Source organism: Dromiciops gliroides, chromosome 1 (assembly GCF_019393635.1).
Source record: "Dromiciops gliroides isolate mDroGli1 chromosome 1, mDroGli1.pri, whole genome shotgun sequence".
Lineage (NCBI taxonomy): Eukaryota > Metazoa > Chordata > Mammalia > Microbiotheria > Microbiotheriidae > Dromiciops > Dromiciops gliroides.
The window spans coordinates 338164194-338184573 of record NC_057861.1 but is presented as its reverse complement, the minus strand read 5'-3'; the positions used below and the strand labels follow the sequence as shown (position 1 = coordinate 338184573).

At 38.3% G+C, this 20380-nt stretch overlaps 1 protein-coding gene across 1 annotated transcript in view; it reads right to left on the bottom strand.

Annotated features, from left to right (window-relative positions):
- Positions 1–20380, bottom strand: part of NKD2 (NKD inhibitor of WNT signaling pathway 2) — a 112257-nt gene that overhangs the window by 48774 nt on the left and 43103 nt on the right.

The following is a 20380-nucleotide window of genomic DNA, read 5'->3' as shown; positions in this document are numbered from 1 at the left end:
AAGGTAATCTAATCAACTTAATTCCCTCTGCCAGGGTTGCCCAAAGGCCTGATCAGATTGTTCTAATTCCAGACTAAATGTTCCCTCTGTTTTTCCCTTCCCTCTGCTTCTAAGCATAAGTACTATGCTAAACGTGTGATAAAATATAAAGAATGAATATATGTAAACAGAGTCCTTGGGACCATGGATTGGGAGCTGGAAAGGCCCTTACAGGCTACTCAGTCCAAACCTTTCATTTTACAGGGGAGGAAATTGAGTTGTGATATCAAGTCTTGGATTTCTGGTTCTTGGGTTTTGAATTGCAGATTTGCTCCTGGAAGCCTGTGGGACAAACCACTTCACTAATCTGGGCCTTGAATCCTTCATCTGTCTCCTAGATGAACCTCAAGGTTCCTTTAAACTCAAAATCCATACTCCTGTGACTTGAAAAAAAGGGGAAGCAAGACATTCTATAATAGCAACCAGCATGAATAAAAGCATATGGATGGAAGAGGCAAGAGACTTAGGCTCACAGAGCTCACAGATCAAAAAGAAGGGATTGGGCTAAATGATCTCTCAGTTTTCTTCTGGCTAAAAATCTTACGATTCTCTGATCCTAATAAAAGGAAACAAAGTTTATGTGACACATGAGTAAAATAGTAGAGTATGTGGACTGGATGGTCTATGTTTTTTTCAGGCACATCTGTTGCTGGCTCAACAACTATGTCCAAACTGTATTTGTTCCTTCATTCAACAAATATTTTAAAGTGTCTACTATGTGTAAAATGTATTTAACACTTTGAACATACAATGCCTTGTGTTAGATGTTAGAGAAACAAAGAAGCAAACTATTATATCTTTAATTACTTTACAATCTAGTAGTGGGCTATAAATTAAATTTTAATTAGGACATGAGGGGGCAGCTAGGTGATTGGGCCTGGAGTCAGGAAGACCTGAGTTCAAATCTGGTTTTAGACACTTACTAGCTTAGTAACCCTGATCAAGTCACTTAATCTCTGTTTACCTTAATCCACCAGAGAAGGAAATAGTAAACTGTTCCAGTATCTTTTCCAAGAAAACCCCATAAAAAAAGAAAAAGAAAACCCCATGGATAGCATTGGCGTATGATGGTCCATGGGGTCATGAAGAGTCGACTGGACATGACTGAATGACTGAACAGCAACAAATTAGGACATGACAAGAGTATTAGAATAGACAATGAAGAAGCCAGTTTGGCTGGAACACCAATTGTGTGAAGGACAGTAATGTGAGATCAAGTTAGAAGGAAGGCTGGAGCCAGGGTAAGGCATTTTCTCTTTCTTTGGTAGGCACTAGGGGAATAGTTTTGAGTAGTGGAGTGGCATGATCAGACCCAAAGGCCAATCCATTAGCGTTATGTGGAACTGATTGAAGGGGAAAAAAACCTGGAGTCAGGGAGACTTTGCTAAGGCATTCCACAATCCAAGCTGGAGGTAAGGAGGGTCTATATTAGAGTAGTAATAGTAAGAATAATGAGGAGGTGGGGGGCAGTTAGGTGGCACAGTGGATAAAGCACTGGCCCTGGATTCAGGAGGACCTGAGTTCAACTCCGGCCTCAGACACTTGACACTTACTAGCTGTGTGACCCTGGGCAAGTCACTTAACCCTCATTGCCCCACCAGAAGAAGAAGAAGAAGAAGAAGAAGAAGAAGAAGAAGAAGAAGAAGAAGAAGAAGAAGAAGAAGAAGAAGAAGAAGAAGAAGAAGAAGAAGAATGAGGAGGAAATGGACATTGGTGGGAGGGAAGAGGAAAGGTGTAGATAGAATGTATTTAGGTGTATGGGCTCCAGAAGAAGGAAGAGCCAAAGATTAAGGTTATAAGTATTAATCCAGTCACTGGTGAGTGCCCATTTCCTAACAGACACACACCCCTGTGTGATATGGAAAAACCACTAGGAATCAGAAAGCCATTTCTGTTCCAAGCTCTCATACTTAGGAGTCATGTGACCTTGGGCAAGCCATTAATCACCTTCAAGCTTTTGATTCCTCAAGTGTAAAAAGTGGATGGTAATACCTGACCTGTCTACCTTAAGGAGCTGTTGTGAGAATCAATCAGATAGGAAGTGAAAAACACTTTACAAAATATAAAGGATTATACAAATGTAAAGGCATCAGACTCTCCATGTGTATCCTTATGAGAAGACTCCAAGCTTGACTTTTTAAAAAAGTAATAAAACCATTTTTATTTATAGTTGGGGTTCCTATTATTATCCTTCCTTCCCTTCTTCCCTTACCCCCTCCCTGAGGCAGTAATCAATCAGATATGGGTTATGCATGTATGATTATGTAAAAGATTACCATGTTAGTTATTTAGTACAAGAAAACTTGAATAAAAGAAAAAATGAGTGAAAAATAGTATGTTTCAGTCTGAGTTCCATTAATATAAGTTTTTTCTTTGGAGGTGGTTAGTATGTTTCATCAACAATCCTTTGGGATCGTCTTGATAATTGTATTGTGAGAATAGTTAATTAAGTCTTTCACAGTTCTTCATCAAACAACATTTCTGTCTCTATGCACAGTGTTCCTTGGTTCTGCTCACTTCACTATATATCAGTTCATACAAGTCTTTCCAGGCCTTTCTGAAATCATACTAGTTGTTATTTCTTATAAAACAATAATATTCCATCACCATCATATACCACAGCTTGTTTAGCCATTCCCCAATTTATGGGCATTTCCTGGATTTCCAATTCTTAACCATCACAAAAAGAGCTGCTATAAATATCTTTATACAAATAGGTCTTTTTTTCCTTTTGGGGATGTATTTGGGTATGCACAGTTCTATAGCCCTTTTGGCACAGTTTCAAATTGCTTTCCAGAATGGTTGGATCTGTTCACAATTCCACCAAAAGTGGATTAGTATCCCAGCTTTCCCACATCCCCTCCAACATCCAATATTTTCCATTTTTGCTATATTTGCTACACTGATAGGTGTGAGGTGATACCTCAGAATTGTTTTAATTTGCATTTCTCCGATCAATAGTGATCTAGAGCATATTTTCATATGATTATAGATAGTTTTGATTTGTCTGAAAACTGTTCATATTCTTTGACCATTTATCAATTGGGGAATGACTTGTATTTTTATAAATTTGACTCAGCTCTCTATATAATTGAGAAATGAGGCCTTTATCAGAGATACTTGTTTCCAAAAATTCTTTCCCAGTTTTCTGCTTCCCTTGTAACCTTGGTTACATTAGTTTTGTTTGTGCAAAAGCTTTTTAATTTTATATAATCAAAATGATCTATTTTACATTTTGTTTTACTCTCTATGTCTTCTTTGGTCCTAGATTCTTCTTCTGTCCATAAATCTGACAGATAAACAATTCCATGCTCCCTTAATTTCCAAGCTAGACTTTTAATTAGGATCCATTAGCCAAACATACACAGTCCTTGTAACCATAAGGGTAGAACATGACATGGAAATGTCATTAAATCAATGCCAATAAATAGTTTGGTACCAATAAATAGATGAACTTAAGTCTTATCTAGTTGATCTCGTACTCAAAAGAAACCTAAGATTTTGTCATTAGGCAGCTTGGTAAAGTTTTGTAAAGTGGTCTCCAAAAGGAGGATGGGAGTTGTCAACTCCAGTGTATCATGTATATGGTATTAGGGCAAGCTTCCATTCTGGGATGAGGTCTGAGAACCTAAGTCTCTTGCCTCTCCTATCCATCTGCTTTTATTCATGATGGTTACTATGCCAGAGCGTCTTGTTTCCTCTTTCTTTCAAGTTATAAGATCTCAGATCTCTTTTGAGCTTAAAGTGATCTTGGGTTCATCTAGAAGGCAGTATGGAATAGTGGATAACTTACTGAAACTAGAGTTATGAATACCTGATTGGGAATGCAAAGAAAGGCAAAAACCAGAGTTTGCTCTCAAAGGATTTCATAGTCTTATGGGGGAGACAATCTGTAAATAACTATGTACAAAGAAGATATGTACAGGAAAAATTGGAGATAACCTCAGAGGGAAAGCATTGACATTAAGCAGGAGTGGGAAAGGATTTTTGCATTGTTGTTCGGTCATTTCAATCATGTCCAATTTTTTGTGACCCCATTTGGGGTTTTCTTGGCAAAGATACTGGAGAGGTTTGCCCTTTCCTTCTCCAGCTCATTTTACAGATGAGGAAAAATGAGGGTAAAGTGGTCACATAGCTAGAAAGTGTCTGAAGCTGGATCTGAATTCAGGCCTTCTTGACTCCAATCCTAGCACTCTAGCCACTGCACCACCTACCCTGGAATAGGAAAAGATTCTTGCATTAGGTAGGACTTTGAGATTTGAAGAAGTCAGGGAGGGCAGCTAGGTGGCACAGTGGATAGAGCACCGGCCCTGGAGTCAGGAGTACCTGAGTTCAAATCCGGTCTCAGACACTTAACACACACTTACTAGCTGTGTGACCCTGGGAAAGTCACTTAACCCCAATTGCCTCACTAAAAAAAAAAAAAAAGAAGAAGTCAGGGAATCCAGGAGGCAGAAACAAGGAGACCATAGTTCTAGGCATGGGGGAGAATCACTGAAAATACCTGAGTTGGGAGATAGAGTGTCTTTTGTGAGGAACAGCAAAGAGACCATTGTCACTGATCGTAGAAGACTAGAAAGGGGGAAAGGGCCATGTTATTATTCAGGGCTTCAAAAACCAAACTGAAGATGTCATTTGAGGTAATACTAGGTAACAGCCACTGAAGTTAATTGATTGGGGAAGGGAATGAGAGGAGATATGGTCAAACCTGTGCTTTCAGGTTAATTTAACAGCTGAGTAGAAGATGGATTGGAGTGGAGAGAGACAAGGCCTAGAGGTTGACCAGCAGGCTATTGCATTAGTATAGTTATGAGGTGATGAATGTTCTTACCAGTAGAGTGGCAGTGATGACAAAGAGAAGGGGCATGTAGGAGACGTGATACAGAGCTAGAAGCAAGAGAATCCGGGGATTGATTGGATACTCAGAGTAGAGAGAGAGGGAGGAGTGAAGAATAACAACTTTGTAACCAAGAGGATGGCAGTACCCTAAACAATAATAAAGGAAATTTGGATAGAAGGAAGAGTTTGGAAGGAAAGATGAGTTTAGTTTGGGAGAAGTTGAGTTGAAGATGTCTATGTGGTGTCCAATTTGAGATGTCTAATAGGTATCTGAGGATGTGAGACTGGAGGTCAGGAGAAAGACAAATTGATCTAGGAATCGCCATCTTCATAGAGATGAGACTTGAATCTATGGGAACTGATGATGAGATCACCAAGGGAAATAGTATAGAGGGAGAAGAGAAGAGAGCCCAGGACAGATGTTAAGAGATCTCCTCAAAGTTATATAGTAAGTAAGTAACAGAGGTGTATTTTGAACCCAGATCCTCTGACTCCAAATTCAGCATTCTTCCCACTGTGCCACACTGCTGCCTAATTCGAATGCTTTTGTTGTTCAGTTGTTTTCAGTTGTATTGGACTCTTTGTCACCCCATTTGGGGGTTTCTTGGCAAAGATACTGGAGTGGTTTGCCATTTCCTTTTTCCAGCTCATTTTATAGATGAGGAAACTGAAGCGAATAGAGTGAAGTGATTTGTACAGGGTCACCTAGCTAGTATCTGAGGCTGGGTTTGAACTCAGGAAGGTGGGTCTTTCTGACTCTGGGCCTAGCACTCTATCCATCGAGCCACCTAGCTGCCCCAAATTCAAATGCTACATACTAAATGAAACCTTCCCTGATCTTCTCATGGGTAATGGCTTTTTTCCTTGGCCCTCACACAGCTCTTTGGCATGCATCTCTCTAATGTAAAATTTCTATCCCCTTACATGCAGAAAATACTCAGGGGAAACTGGGGTCCTATGAACTTCAATTCCACTGAATACTGACTTTTCCAAAAGGCTAGCTACATATCTACTTCATACTTGAAGCCCATGTAGAGCTTCAAGTGGCTAGACCTGAGAAGCCTGGGACTTTGGTAGCAGAGTGAAGGAATAGGGTTTGATGAACTCCAGATTAAGACACAAAAAGTGTAACCAAGAGAGAACTAGGGGGGCAGCTAGATGGCGCAGTGGATAGAGCACTGGCCTTGGAGTCAGGAGTACCTGAGTTCAAATCCGGCCTCAGACACTTAACACTTACTAGCTGTGTGACCCTGGGCAATTCACTTAACCCCAATTGCCTCATTAAAAAAAAAAAAAAAACAAAAAAAAAAAAGAGAGAGAGAGAACTAGGTAAAAAAAAATGTCATTTACTAGAGGTTCTTAATCCCACATGATCATTAGGACCAATCTCTCTGGGATCCTCAAGATGAGCCACAGCAAACAACCACAATGTACAGGGTGGGCCAAAAGTCATAAATTTTTAATAACTCCTTTATTTTTTGTTTTTAATTTATAATACCATAGTATCATATACAGTATATATAGGAAGTGAATTTACATTGAGTGAAAAATCAAATCTTGTAAATGGTGAAAATAAAGAAAAATAATTTTCAAAAAGTTATTAAAACATCAGACCCCTTTGTGACTTTTGATCTACCTTGTACAACATGGTACAGGTTTGCCTATACTGAGGCCAGCAGCTTTGAGGGCTCTTTTTTTTCATTTAAGTTGAACTTTGAAATAAATCAGTGAATTTTATTCTCTTCTTACTTTTTAAAAATATTTTTAAAATTTATTTTTTAATTTCTAGAATAAAACAAGCATGTCTATAACATAGTATACTAAAAAAGATGATTGTATATGAAACTGCAAATCTGTTGTGTACAACTTGCTATTCCTTTTATGTATATAACAAAGTTATTTAAATTTTTCCTTCCCCTAGAGATGGTTACCATTAAATACAAAGAGGTGTGTATATATGCAGATATGTATATATGTATGTATATGTATGTATATATAAAATCATTCTATACATATTTCTATCAGTTCTTATTATCTTTTCTTGAATGTAGTAATACCAAAGGCCCAAACTAAAAGAAAAAAAAACACAGAGCTAGTTGTTAGCAGTGTTCTTATGCCACATCAAAATTAATAAGACCTCGCATTTCCACAGAATTTTCAAGTTGACAAAGCATCTTTCCTCATCACAATAATGCCTGCGAAGCAGTTTCATCTCTCCCCACTCTAATCTATCTTCCACTCAGCTGTCAAATCCCCATTTTACAGATGAATAAACTGAGGATCAGAGGGGCAGAAATCACTTGCCTAAGATTATATAGCAAGTGAGTGTCAGAGACTTGAACCCACATCTTTTAACTCCAGGTCTAGAATTACTTCCACTTACATCACACTGCTCCAATAAAAAAGATAAAATGTGAGCTCTGAACAACTACAGTAACAATTATGGATTATTCTTTTTCTTCAGCCAGAGGTCTAACTGGAAAAGTTCAACTTAGATGAAACATCTGTACACTTGGTGCCAAAAGTGAATTCCTCACATCATATTCCCCCCCCTCCAAAAAAAAATCCTATCCAGAGCCTGTATATTTGAGAATTCCATTTTCTCCAGGGGGCAAATATTTACTCCTACGCGAATTATTAACTTTATCCTCTGGATTCAAGAGGAAACGAGATCATGATTATGCGCACGAGTGTGTGTGTGTGTGTGTGTGTGTGTGTGTGTGTGTGTGTGTATGAAAAGATCCAAGAACATTTTGTTTTAATAAAAACCCAGTTTCACCTACATAGAGCCATAACCAAAGTTTGGCAAATACAGGCATTCCTTCATTGGCTCTAAGGTGAGCCCATCAAACCACTGGCAAGAAGGCTTCATCTATACAGATGCAGTGAAATCATACAGGATTCACTCAGATCAGACCATTAGATTTTTCTTGGTCTGTTTATATGACTCTGTTTGGGGAAGAGGCTGAATGGATGGGTGCCTGAACACTTAAGGTCAGAGGGGAATTTATAAGCTTCATCTTCATTTCTGCATGGAGTTCCAGCTTCTAAGAACTAACTAGTATGGTGAGGCACACTGATTTTAGTGATGCCTGGCTTTGGGGTAGCTAGAAATGTTCTGAACTCTTTATATGTCTGGTTATCTATTTCTACCTCAAGAGTTTGTGATGGTCTGGCCCACTTTGGTGGTTATTTTTTTTAACCAGAATTATAACCAGAAAAATTCACAGCCTAGGCCTTCTAGAAATGGGGAGTGACTAGTTATTTACAGGCAGTAGCTGGGTGGTATAGTTGATAGATTGTAGGGCTGAGTCAGGAAGACTCATCTTCCTGAGTTCAAATCTGACCTCAGACACTTACTAGCTATGTGACCCTGGGCAAGTCACTTTACCTTGTTTGCCTCAGTTTCCTCATCTGTAAAATGAGCTGCAGAAGAAAATGGCAAATCACTCCAGTATCTTTGCCAAGAAACTCCCAAGTGGGATCATGAAGAGTCAGATACAATTGAAAAACAACTGAACAACAACAGTTATTGGTCATTCACAAGAATCTATGTGCATTGAAAGCATAGCTTAGCATAACTGCTATGAGGACAAATTTAGGTGTGGGATAGGAGAGTGACAGGGGCATAAAAGTTATTCCCTCTTCAGGAGGACTGATGAAAGATTCATCCATCACTTAGAAACCAGACTCCACCCCTTCAGGGTTGGAGCAGGAGAGAGGGACGGCACAGCAAGCCCTGGGTGGCCAGGAGGAGAGGTGTGGGGATGGCGCCTGTCTGCCTCACACATAACTTAATCTGCACCAAAAAAACAGTGAAATAAATTTGAAAGTGCCATTAATATCATCTGTCTCCAAAAAGAATTTCAAAGGAATTGCGATGATGAAATAGGATGCTGTTTTTCAAAAAGTTTGTTTTTGTACAAAATTCCAGACTAATAGCTCCTGAGGATGGAGCAGTAGAACCCCTCTTTCTTTCTCCTAGAAGAACACAAATACACATTTGGAATAATTAGGAAGAAGACAGTTCTTACAGTACTGCAGTAACAGTGATGGTGGTAATAGCAGTAGGCAGCCCTGTTCTTCCTTTTATCTATGGATCTCCCAGTGTGATTGTGACACTAGTAAAGAGCAGACAGTAAGGTTTGGACACTGTGGTGAAGCAGCAGTCAGAAGATGTGGGCTCTGCCACTAATCGGTGGTGTGATCTTGGGCAAGTCGCCTAAATGCCACTTCACTCCATCTTTCAAATGGGGATAAGCCTTTCCTCCTGCCCTTACAGAATTCTCTCAAGAATTAAGATAATATTTGTGAAAATGACTTGGGATGGGGCAGCTAGGTGGCGCAGTGGATAAAGCACCTGCCCTGGAGTCAGGAGGACCTGAGTTTAAATCTGGCCTCAGACACTTAACACTTACTAGCTGTGTGACCCTGGGCAAGTCACTTAACCCCAACTTCCTCGCCAAAAAAAAAAAAAAAAAAGAAAAGAAAAGAAAAGAAAAGAAAAAGAAAATGACCTGGGACTACAAAACACTCTACAAATGAAATTATATATTATTATGAACTGCTTTCATTGTTACGAGGGAGGGTTCTGCAGGGGTAAAGGAGCATCTTGGGAAACTATGGTATTTTTTTAAAATGAAAACATCAATAAAACTTCAAAAACAAGAGCAAAAATGAATGCAAAACACATGAACAAAGATATAATTATGACCCTTTGTTAACCTAAGAAGGTTAATGCCCACTTGGCATCATCTCCAGTAAAGTGTCCTTAGGGATCTAGCCTAGTCCCAGGCCCTGTATTATCTAACATTTTTATCAGTTTCTTGGATGAGGGCCTCAATGGCATACCTGTGAAATATGAAAATGACAAGATGCTGGGAGAAAGGAACAGGTATTTGTTAAGCTCCTACTATGTGCTGGGCCCTGAGCTAAATTCTTTATAAATATCATCTCACTGGATCCTCACAGGAACCCATGTGCTATTATTAACTCCATATTATAGTCGATAAAACTGAAAGAGGTAAAGGTTAGGTGACTTGCCCAGTGTCTCACGGACAGGAAGTAGATCTGCCCCAACCTTTCCCATTTTTTACACTTCCTACCCCACCATTTAATCTTTTTATTTTAATTTAATTTTATTTTTTGAGGGGCAATGAGGGTTAAGTGACTCACCCAGGGTCACACAGCTGGTAACTGTCAAGTGTCTGAGGCCTCATTTGAACTCAGGACCTCCTGAATCCAGGGCTGGTGCTTTATCCACTGCACCACCTAGCTGCCCCCCAGAATTATATTTAAAAAAAATTTTTAATATTCATTATAAAAAATGTTGAGTTCCAAATTTTCTCCATCCTTCCCATCCCTCCCCCAACCATCAAGAAGGCAAGCAATCTATTTACACACACACACACACACACACACACACACACACACACAAAATTTCCCCAAAAGAATGTAAGCTCCTTTTATTTTATATCTCCAGGCCCTAGCAAAGTGTCTGACATATAGTGTTTAATAAATAATCATTTGTACCACTATATACTCTTTGAAATCCGCTGCCATCAGCCTCCTCTCTGTTCCTTGAACAAGATGCCCCATCTCTTGTCTCTGGGTATTTTCTCTGGTTGTCCCACAGGACCGGACTGCTCTCTCTACTCATCTTTGCCTCCTGGCTTCCCTAACTTCCCTAAAGTTTCAGCTAAAATCCCATATTCTAGCAGAAGTCTCTTCCAATTCTTCTTCATTCTAGTTGCCTTTCCTCTGTTGATTATTTCCTATTTATTCTGTAAATAACTTGTTTGTCCTTAAATGTTTGCACGTTGTCTCCTCCATCAGTCTGTGAGCTTCCTGAAATCAGGGACTGTCTTTTACTTTTCTTTGTATCCCCAGCTTAGTAAAATGCCTGGAACATAGTGGGTACTTAATAAATGTTTTCTGATTGGCTGAAGTGATTGAAACTGGATTTGAACACAGGTTTTTCTGACTCTAGGCTCAGTGCTCTATCCACTGTGTCTCCTAGCTCCCACTGGAAACAATAACAAACATTTCGCAGAATTAAGTCGAGGTCCAAAAAAGATCTCAAAAGGCTATAACCATGGACTGAATAGAATAAAGTGAAATTTAGTAGATTCATACGTAAGATTCTACACCTGGGTTTTAAAAACAATCTTCACAAATACAGTATAAAATAAAAATATACTATGACTAAATAGCTGTTGTTGTTAAAAAGATCTGGGAGTGTTAGTTTGACAGCTCACTGTGAATGACATGGTGGCCTATATAACTTTAATAGGTAAAAAACTGAGTAAAGGGAATAAGGAATCTCCCTGATGTGTTCATATTATTTGAAATCTCACTACATATTTCCATTGACCTGGAACGAATGACTTTCTTTTCCATTATTTAAACTGAATTGTGTAAATTCAAAAAAATATGATTCTTACTAACTGTTCTTAGTAACTGGGACCTGGTTCATATTCCATTCTTTAAGCAATGTCCTGACTGCTCATCAAAAAAATTACCTGACAGTACAAGTTAATCGAGGCATATAATTTTCTTCCAATGCACAAATTCTTCCCTGGATAATATCTGTATCTTCAAATTTTCTCGGGCCATGGTTTTTTCCCTTTGATTAAACTGTCCACTGGACAAATCTCCTAAATTCCTTAAGCCAGCTCTGACCAGAAGATAGTACACTGGTGTGGGCATGGGCTAGATGTGGTTCACTGGGACCACCCAAGTGCATACTCTGAGCAGTCCTGAGTCACCTCAGAAGCCTTCTCACAGTGGCCAGGGGAATCTGCAGCAGGTGGGACATCACTGAAAAAAGTCCTTTGGAGGGCAAATTACCTTTTCAGTCATGACTATGACTTAAGTATCCCCTGGTCAATAATCTGTGACACCCAATGACCTTAAGAGTCACAGTCCTTCAGGTGTTATGTAAGGACCCCTAGTTTTTAAGGAAAAAAATAGAGAACCATGTTGTCAAGATGCTAATAACTGAATCAATTAAAAAACACACCTGAGTAATGGATTCATAAAATATTTAAAGCTGATACTTGAGGAAAAGTCTATTTAAATAAAGGAGGGCTATGCAAGCGATAGCAATTTTATGGAGATCTTAGAGGAGACTTTGGGGTGCTTTTAAAAATGATTTTTAATTCTGAACTTAAATACAAAAAAGGTAGCATTTCTATACACATAATAGAGCACAAAAAGAATACTTTCTATGAAACCGCGAATCTCCAGTTTACATTGCTTGCTGAACATTACTCATGTATAATAAATTTTATACATTGTTTTCAAAACTACCTTGCTTGACTGCATTTCTTTCTGTTCTCTTCTGTGTAGGTTTAACTATATATTACATTATTATATATTATATGAATAGTAAATATGTTTCAATTATCCCCTTTTTTTTGGTTACCCCTACTGCTAACTTTCCCTTCTGCCTTGGGGCCACTCTTTACTGTCTTTTTTTTTTTTTTTTTGCAGGGCAGTGAGGGTTAAGTGACTTGCCCAGGGTCACACAGCTAGTAAGTATCAAGTGTCTGAGGCTGGATTTGAACTCAGGTCTTCCTGAATCCAGGGCCAGTGCCCTATCCTCTGAGCCACCAAGCTGCCCCTTTGGGGGCATTCTTAAAAGGTTCAAGACCCAGTTTGCTAATGTCGAATTTAAAAGTTTTCTTTTTCTTTTGTATGAGAGTGTCGTTAGCATTACTTGTACACTGATCAACTCTGCTTAGGGTTGTTTGGGGGTGTCACAAATGAAATAAATAAGGATACAAGAATAAAAAGCTTTTCTTTATGTAATTAAGCAGAATTGTTAGAGGAAAATGGAAGTGATGTTAAAGAAGATATGTGTGAGAGAAAGCATTGCCTAAGGGGGAATTAACTGTCTAGAGCAAAAAAAAAGAAAGAAAGAAAGAAAGGAAAAAGAGTAAGGCATGTAGAAGGAGGGAAGGATGACCTGGTGTGTACATGATCTTCCTGATGAAAAAGAAAGGAAGTGGTGGGGAAGAGATCCCTGTCATAGCTCAGCAAATGGTGGCAGCAACCCAAGGTAGATTGGCTATTATCTGAAATGACCTTTAGGTTGGGACTGGGTGGAGATTGTCACACATGTGTGGACAAGACACTTGCATCTCCAAAAGAAGACACATTCAGTCTGCCTTTATTATTAGCACTTATTTATGTTACTTTGTCAGTGCTATCTTTTCTTGGGTTCATCTATTTCCCTTTATTATCATCCTTATCCTGGCACCAAAAGGAAGTTTGGCCATGAAGGATAAGCAAGTGAATGTCCCCTCTAAAGAACTAGGACCACTCCAATCCTTGTGGTCAGACCTACAGGGTCTGTGTCTGGAGGACACAGATCCCTTTGGAGAACCCCCACCTCTTTGTGGAAGCAGCTCCAAGGTAACAGGAATGGGTCATTTATCCTTGTCATTACTGAGGTAAACAGATAAGGAAAAGCTATTGAGTCGAATAAGGATATTTATTGAATCTTTGCTACCTGCTGAGTACTAAATAATGCATTACTTTAGGGGAAGGGAAGCCAGGGAAGGATTAAAAGAAAAGTATGCTTTGTTTTCAAAAGCTAGTAAGTGTCTGAGGCAGTATTCCAGTTCTAGTCTGTTTGACTCCATGTCCATCACTTTATCCATTCTATCCACCACAACACTTAGCTTCCTAGTAAGTAAGCAAGACTATCCAGTATTTTAATCTAAGTCTGCCAACTCCAACTGCTGCATGCACTCCAACCCATTCCACAGGTTAGTAAGTCCAAAGTTGCCATGGCTTTCCAGCACACCTTTAGGGAATACAATCAATTATATTGGGCAAGACCGTGTGGAGGGATTAGCAAAAAGTCATTGTTGTTACTGGGGAAAAAATTCAAAGCAAAGGTCAGACTGCAGTTAGCATTCCTGAGAATGACTTTGAGTGAATAAGTCATTTTGACTATTATAAATGCCCAAATTAATTAAAAAGGACATACAAAGAAAGACACTACCTGCATCCAGAGAAAGAGCTAACAGACATATATATATATATATAATAATTTTACATCTATATATACCTATTTGCATCTAATGGGAGCCATTGATAGGGTGGAGCCGGGGAGGTAAGGAAGAAAAAGAAATTTACACATTAACTTTATTATATATTTAAAAGAAATAGCAAGTTGTACATAATAGATTTTCAGTTTCACTTACAATCATCTTTTTTATTATACTGTGTTATGGAAATGCTTGTTTTATTCCATAAATTTAAAACAATTTTTAAAAATTTAAAAATAAAAGAAAACTTTATATATATAAAAAAGAATGTAAGATCTTTGAGGGCAGGGATTGTCTTTTTGCTTGTATTTGTGTTGTCAGTGTTTAGCACTGTACCTGACAGATAGTAAGCATTTAATTAATAATTCTAGACGTGACTTGCAGTCCATTCAGTATCCACCACCACCACCCCCTTTTCTTTTAAAAACAATGCATACTTTTCTTTAATCCTTCCCTGGTTTCCCTTCTCCTAAGGTAATGCATTATTTAGTACTCAGCAGATAGCAAACATTCAGTAAACATCCCTGTTCGACTCAATAGCTTTTCCTTATCACTGTACCTCAGTCATGACAAGGATAAATGACCCACTCCTGTTACCATTTTTTGGGAGGATTTAAGCGATCAGATCTAATGACTGGAAACTCTGGTGGGAACCTTAATAAGGACCCCCCACAGGGCTAAGAAAAATGCCTTACACATAGTAGGTGCTTAATAAATATTTACTGAATTCCAGTGAGTGGGAGTTTTCCTAAAGATACTTGTCCACTGGGAACTAAAACCAACAACTGAACTTAATCCAGGCTTTCAATCATTCTTCCCCAGGTTGGGTTTGGCCTATCCACCTATATACTAACAATGCTATATATCCTATTACCTACCACTTGCTTCAGACACATATGGGGTTTCTAAGGGAACCAAGGTGGGGTGACTGTTTCAAATTCCCCTTTTTTAAAAAAAATAGCATTTTCAAACAGCACTGTACTGCAAAATCAGAGGCAATCACAATTCCCAAATTGACCAAGTCCCAGTGTCTATGGTGACTGTGAGCACATCTGCCTCTGTATGTCTAAAGAAATCAAGTTGTTTTTTTTTTCTTTAAAAAAAAAAAAGAAAAAGAAAAAAATCTGTTAAGGTAATAAAGGCACATTTTCTACATGTTCACCATCTGAGTGGAATTTGATTTCAAGGTGATCTGCCAGCCGGGTCTGTCTGGAAACACTAGGGCAAGCTTTGAAGTCAAAGTCTCCGTTTCAACAGCTAAACAGTTTCAGATGTGACAATGTAGTTTTATGGGCTTAATAATACCGACATATGTGCAGTTGAGGTCCACAGAGGGTAGATTACAACAATAATGAAAGATGGTTTCCATTCTAAGAGGGGCCTACTTTTCAAATGTTATTCTGAACTTCTGATTTTAAAACGAAAGGCTTAAAGAGCTATGAAAACCCAGGCATTCTTCCTGGAGGGGTGGGGGAGGGAAAAGAGGTCAGAATACAGAGTTCCTGGGTAGAAACTTGTAGGTCTTTTAGTATGTTTCTTTTTAAATTGCACTGAAGAGCCATGTTTTTTAAAGAGGCTCCGCTACATTTTTTTTCCCCGTTCTACTTATTTGGGTGCATGCTTAAATCAGAGGGGTTTTGTTGTTGTTGTTGTATGAACCAAAGAACAGACGCTAAATTTAAAAGTTGAGAAACTTTGGGATCAATTGGTCTTCTATCAAAAAACATATATTCTCCACTCTGTGAACGTTAAGTTCTATTGTTTTCCACGAAGTTATCAGGGAGCATAATATTAGAAAAACCAAACCATCTTTTTTCTTTCCCTCTATTTGCTTTCCCTCTTTGCCTACAACTGACACTTTACTCTCCTCCCCATCAGATCCACTGCGTGGTTGAGGATCATGTAACAACCAAGGATGTGAAGTACATTATCATCTTCCCTACCATACCCATCTCCATCATCGTTACCTCATAGAAATTATGAGTAGCTCCCATTTCCGTAGCACATTATGGTTTACAAAATGCTTTCTTCAGAATCCCATGAAATAGGCGCTGTATTATTTTGCTCAGATTATGCCCAGACATAATCCTTATGGAACACTTTCACAAACACCTTTTCATTTGATGCTCACAAGAGCAATGTAAGCTAGGCAGGACTGGTAAAAAGTACTCAAGCACTCAAACTTATCTGTGATCTCATAGATAGGGATGTTACCTCCAACAATGGCATTTGCCACCTATCCATACCTGGCCATCTTGTGCCACCCTTGTAAATTTGTTCTGTAAATTTGCCACGGCGCAACTAGGTGGTGCCAGAGAGTGCCAGGCCTGGAGTCAGGAAGATTCATCTTTCTGAGTTCAAATCTGGCCTCAGATACTTAATAGCTGTGTGACCCTGGGCAAGTCACTTAACCCTGTCTGCCTCAGTTTCCTCATCTGGAAAATGAACTGGAGAAGGAAATGGCAAACCAACTCCATTATCTTTGCCAAGAAAACCCCAAATGGGGTCACAAAGAGTCAGACATGACTGAAACAACTCAATAACAACACATTTTCCACTGTAGCTTGTGTCATCATGTTATAATTTTGGAACTAGAAGGGATCTCAAAGACCATCCAGTTCAACCTTATCATTTTACAGATAAGGAAACTGAGGCCTAGGGAAGTTGTCACTAGCCCAGGGTCACATAGGCAGTGAGCACCAGGTGGGAGTTAAACCTAATCCTCCTATCAATTCAATGCAAGGGGTTCTTCCCACCCAACATGCTAAGGGCCTTCCTTGACTTCTCTTGACATCATAGACCATATAAGTCATCCAGTAGTTATCCCTTGCTCAGTGATGAATTCCATTATAAGGGTATCATTTGCATTTTACAAGTGAGGAAACTGAGGCTCAGAGAAGTCCATGACTTGCCCAAGGTTACACAGTTATTAGGTGACTGAGCTGGGACTAGGTCTTGAATACAGATGTTCTAATTCCTAATCTAATGCTGTATGAATGATACTATAATGCATAAAGTAACTGGCACGCTGGGAGCATGGAGGTACGCGCACACACACGTTCACAGACACAGACACACGCCCTTTGATTCATAGAAATTAATTTACTAATTCAACTAGGATTTGTTAAGCAACTACTGTGCACTCATCAGTATGCTGGTTTACTGGATTAGTGAACCAAGCTGAGCTTCTGGGCTTGATTTCTCTATGTGCCAGATAACTTTCCTTCGTTTTATAGCCACTAACCACAACCCAGTCTTAGGATGGCATCTAGAAAGTTTGTGCCACTGAAGATACCAAGATAGAAGAGAGAAGTTTGAGGAAGATCCATACAACTGGAAAAACTGCCCAAAGCATATGCCTTAATAATACTTTGTGTACATCAAGAAGATTCATAGTCAATACTAGAAGCCAGCCTGGAACACCATAGGTATTTAATAAATGCTTATCAACTGACTGACTGACTGACCAGGGAGTTCCCTATACTAATGATATCACAGGACTATCATTCCCTATCCCTATCCTTAAGTAATTCCCCTGGCTCCAGCAACTTGTTGTTGTAAAAATAAATGAGATCATGAGATCCTAGATCTAGAATTGAAAGAGATCTCAGAAGCTATGTATTTCAACACTCTCATTTTACAGATGAAGAAACTGCTACACAGGGAGGTGAGTAACTTGGGCACGGAACTAAGAAGTTCAAGAGTAGGGTTGTGCTAGCAAACATTTAACAACCGGTTCTCTTGGTGGGGAGGAAGGGGGGGGCGGAGAATGTCTCTTTTAAACTTAATATGAATTATTAATATTTTCTTAAGTCTAGAAATCAACAAAACAATAAAACACATCTTGATTTATAGCTTTGCCAATTTCTGAGGTGTAAATGCTCACATTGAAAATTTAACAAGTGGACTCGGTTCCAGCTGGCTCCAGAACACCTCCTGCACCAGGAAGGATTCAAACCCAATTCTTCTGATTCTAGAACCAGTACTCTTTTCACTATAAAACTATAGGAAAATCCTTTGAAATGAGAAAAAACAAAACAAAACAAAACAAAACTCTGAATATTGTGAAATTACAATGATCAAGTTTAGCTTTAAAAAAATTGAAATGAAAATGCACCAGATGCCTTGTTTTCAGAGTTGGGGGACTATGGATGTGGGACACAGCAAATACCAATGATCTTGGTTGATGAGCTGGCTAGCTTTGCTTAATTGTTTTTCCCTCCCCTTTAGAAAAAAAAAAAGGGTTTTTTTTTTTTTAAATAAGAGATGACTTTTTGAGTAGAGTAGGGGGGAAGTATGCATTGAAAAATGAATAAAATATAAAACCAGAAGCCTTTAATAAATTTTAAACCCTTAAAATGCAATACAAATGAAAAGGATTTTTATTACTTTAAACTTCAATAATTTAACCCATTTTTAAAAAAATCTCAGGATTTCTATTAGTTTTTCCTCCAAATCAAGTCAGTCTTCTAGGAAGATCATGGTATTGAGAGGTGAAAGGGACTTCAGAGCTCATCTGTTCCATTCCCCTCATTTTATAAACGAGGCCTTTCGAAGCCCCAAAACACAAATTCGCTTGCCCGAAGTCATACAACTAGGAAGCAAAATTTGAATCTGGGTCCTTTGATTCTAAACATGGAGAGCTTTCCTTTCATACTGAGCTGTGTTTAAATGGTCAATTTGTAATCTAATAGGCAAGGTGTTCCTAAAAGTAAATGTCTGTTATTTTCTAAATACGTTATTATAAAGGTACATGTACTGCTACTTAACAAGCATATTCCAAGTTTAAGGGACAAAATTTTCTTTGCACTTTTAAGCATACACAAAAATCAAATTTACAACCTACCTTAAAATCAAAGCAAGAACAATGGTTCATCAGAACAACAAGGCCCACTGAAATTGTCCCTATTTTTGAAAAAAAAAATCTAACTTCAAATCTTTTATTTTTAGAGTTGGCTTAATTGAGCTGTGTTGTTTAAATCGAACTCCCACAATCACTTTATCTTTGTTCCTCAGCACAAGGGGAAAAACTCACTGGGATTTTTTTTTTTTTGCTTTCTTCCCTGGGTGTCGAAACCTCATGTTTCCTATTTCAAAGGAAGATTAATTCCAAAGCTGGAAAAGGATCCTACTACATTTTACATTTTTAAATTTAGAAGGCACCATATATTAAAGTGCAATGTGAATGTACTTAAGAAAGATAAACAAACTGAAAATGTTGAACTGGTTATATTTGATTACAGCATTAGGACCCTGAGGATTAAGCTTTTTTGAAAAAACAGTAATAAAACTTTTTTTTTAAAGCAACCTACATAGGTTTATGTGGAAACATACCTTGCACACTACAATTTAATAACCTTTAAACCCAGCTCTGTTGTTGTTGGCTAGAAGCTACACGAGATCAAACGGGGAATGAAATCCAGCAGACTAAGCCAAAAACGTCTGCAGTAAGCCTCAACTTCAAGTCATGGTATTTTCTTTATGCTTTGATATCTGGCAACAAGGACTTAGATGAATTTTAAAGGGCCAGAGGACTATAAGTAATTCATGCAAACATGAACCAAAATCCCCCAATAAATTAAAGGAATTTGGTCAGGACCTCACATGATAAAGATTAAACCCATACACATACACACACACACACACACACACACACACACACACACACACATATATATATATATATATTTTTTTACATAACACATATATATTATAAAAGAACTTACACACATCTCTATTGAACAATAAATTATCTCGTATCAGAGATGGCAATAGTCCTAAAAGAGTAAAATGATCTGAGAAAATCCCAGTCTGAACAGGAAGAACTGTGAATGACAGAAAAGTGCTTACAGCATTTTTCACACAGTGATTTCGACCATTATAATGTAAGGGACATAAAGAAAACCCTGGTGTTTCTTAAAATAAATATGAAACTCAGTTTTACATTTTAAAACTTGAAAGTTGGAAAAGAACTCTGCTTAACTTTTCTGGTTCATACTTCAGATAATTCCAATATATCCTTAGGAGACTGATTTTTGTAGCCTGTATTTAGGTTAAAACAGGACAGAATTACATAAGGGGCAGAGGGCTAGAATTGATATCACAATGACTGGGAACAAATCCCCCCTGTGATAATTACTTGTTACATGATGATTATGGGCAAGTTGTTTAGCTTTTCTTTGCCAAAGTAACTTTCTGCAGCTATAAGTCATAGATACTTTGGTGGAGAAAGTTCCTACATCAACAAAATCAAAGGTTCTTGACATTGATATATAGGTATAGTTATGGGGATAAATATAGTTATAGGTATTATAGGTATATGTATAATTATAAGTATAGGTATGGGTATAGGTATAATTATGGGTATGGGTATAAGGATAGGTACAGATGTGGGTGTGGATATAGGTATAGGTACAAGTATGGGTATGGGCATGGCTATAGGC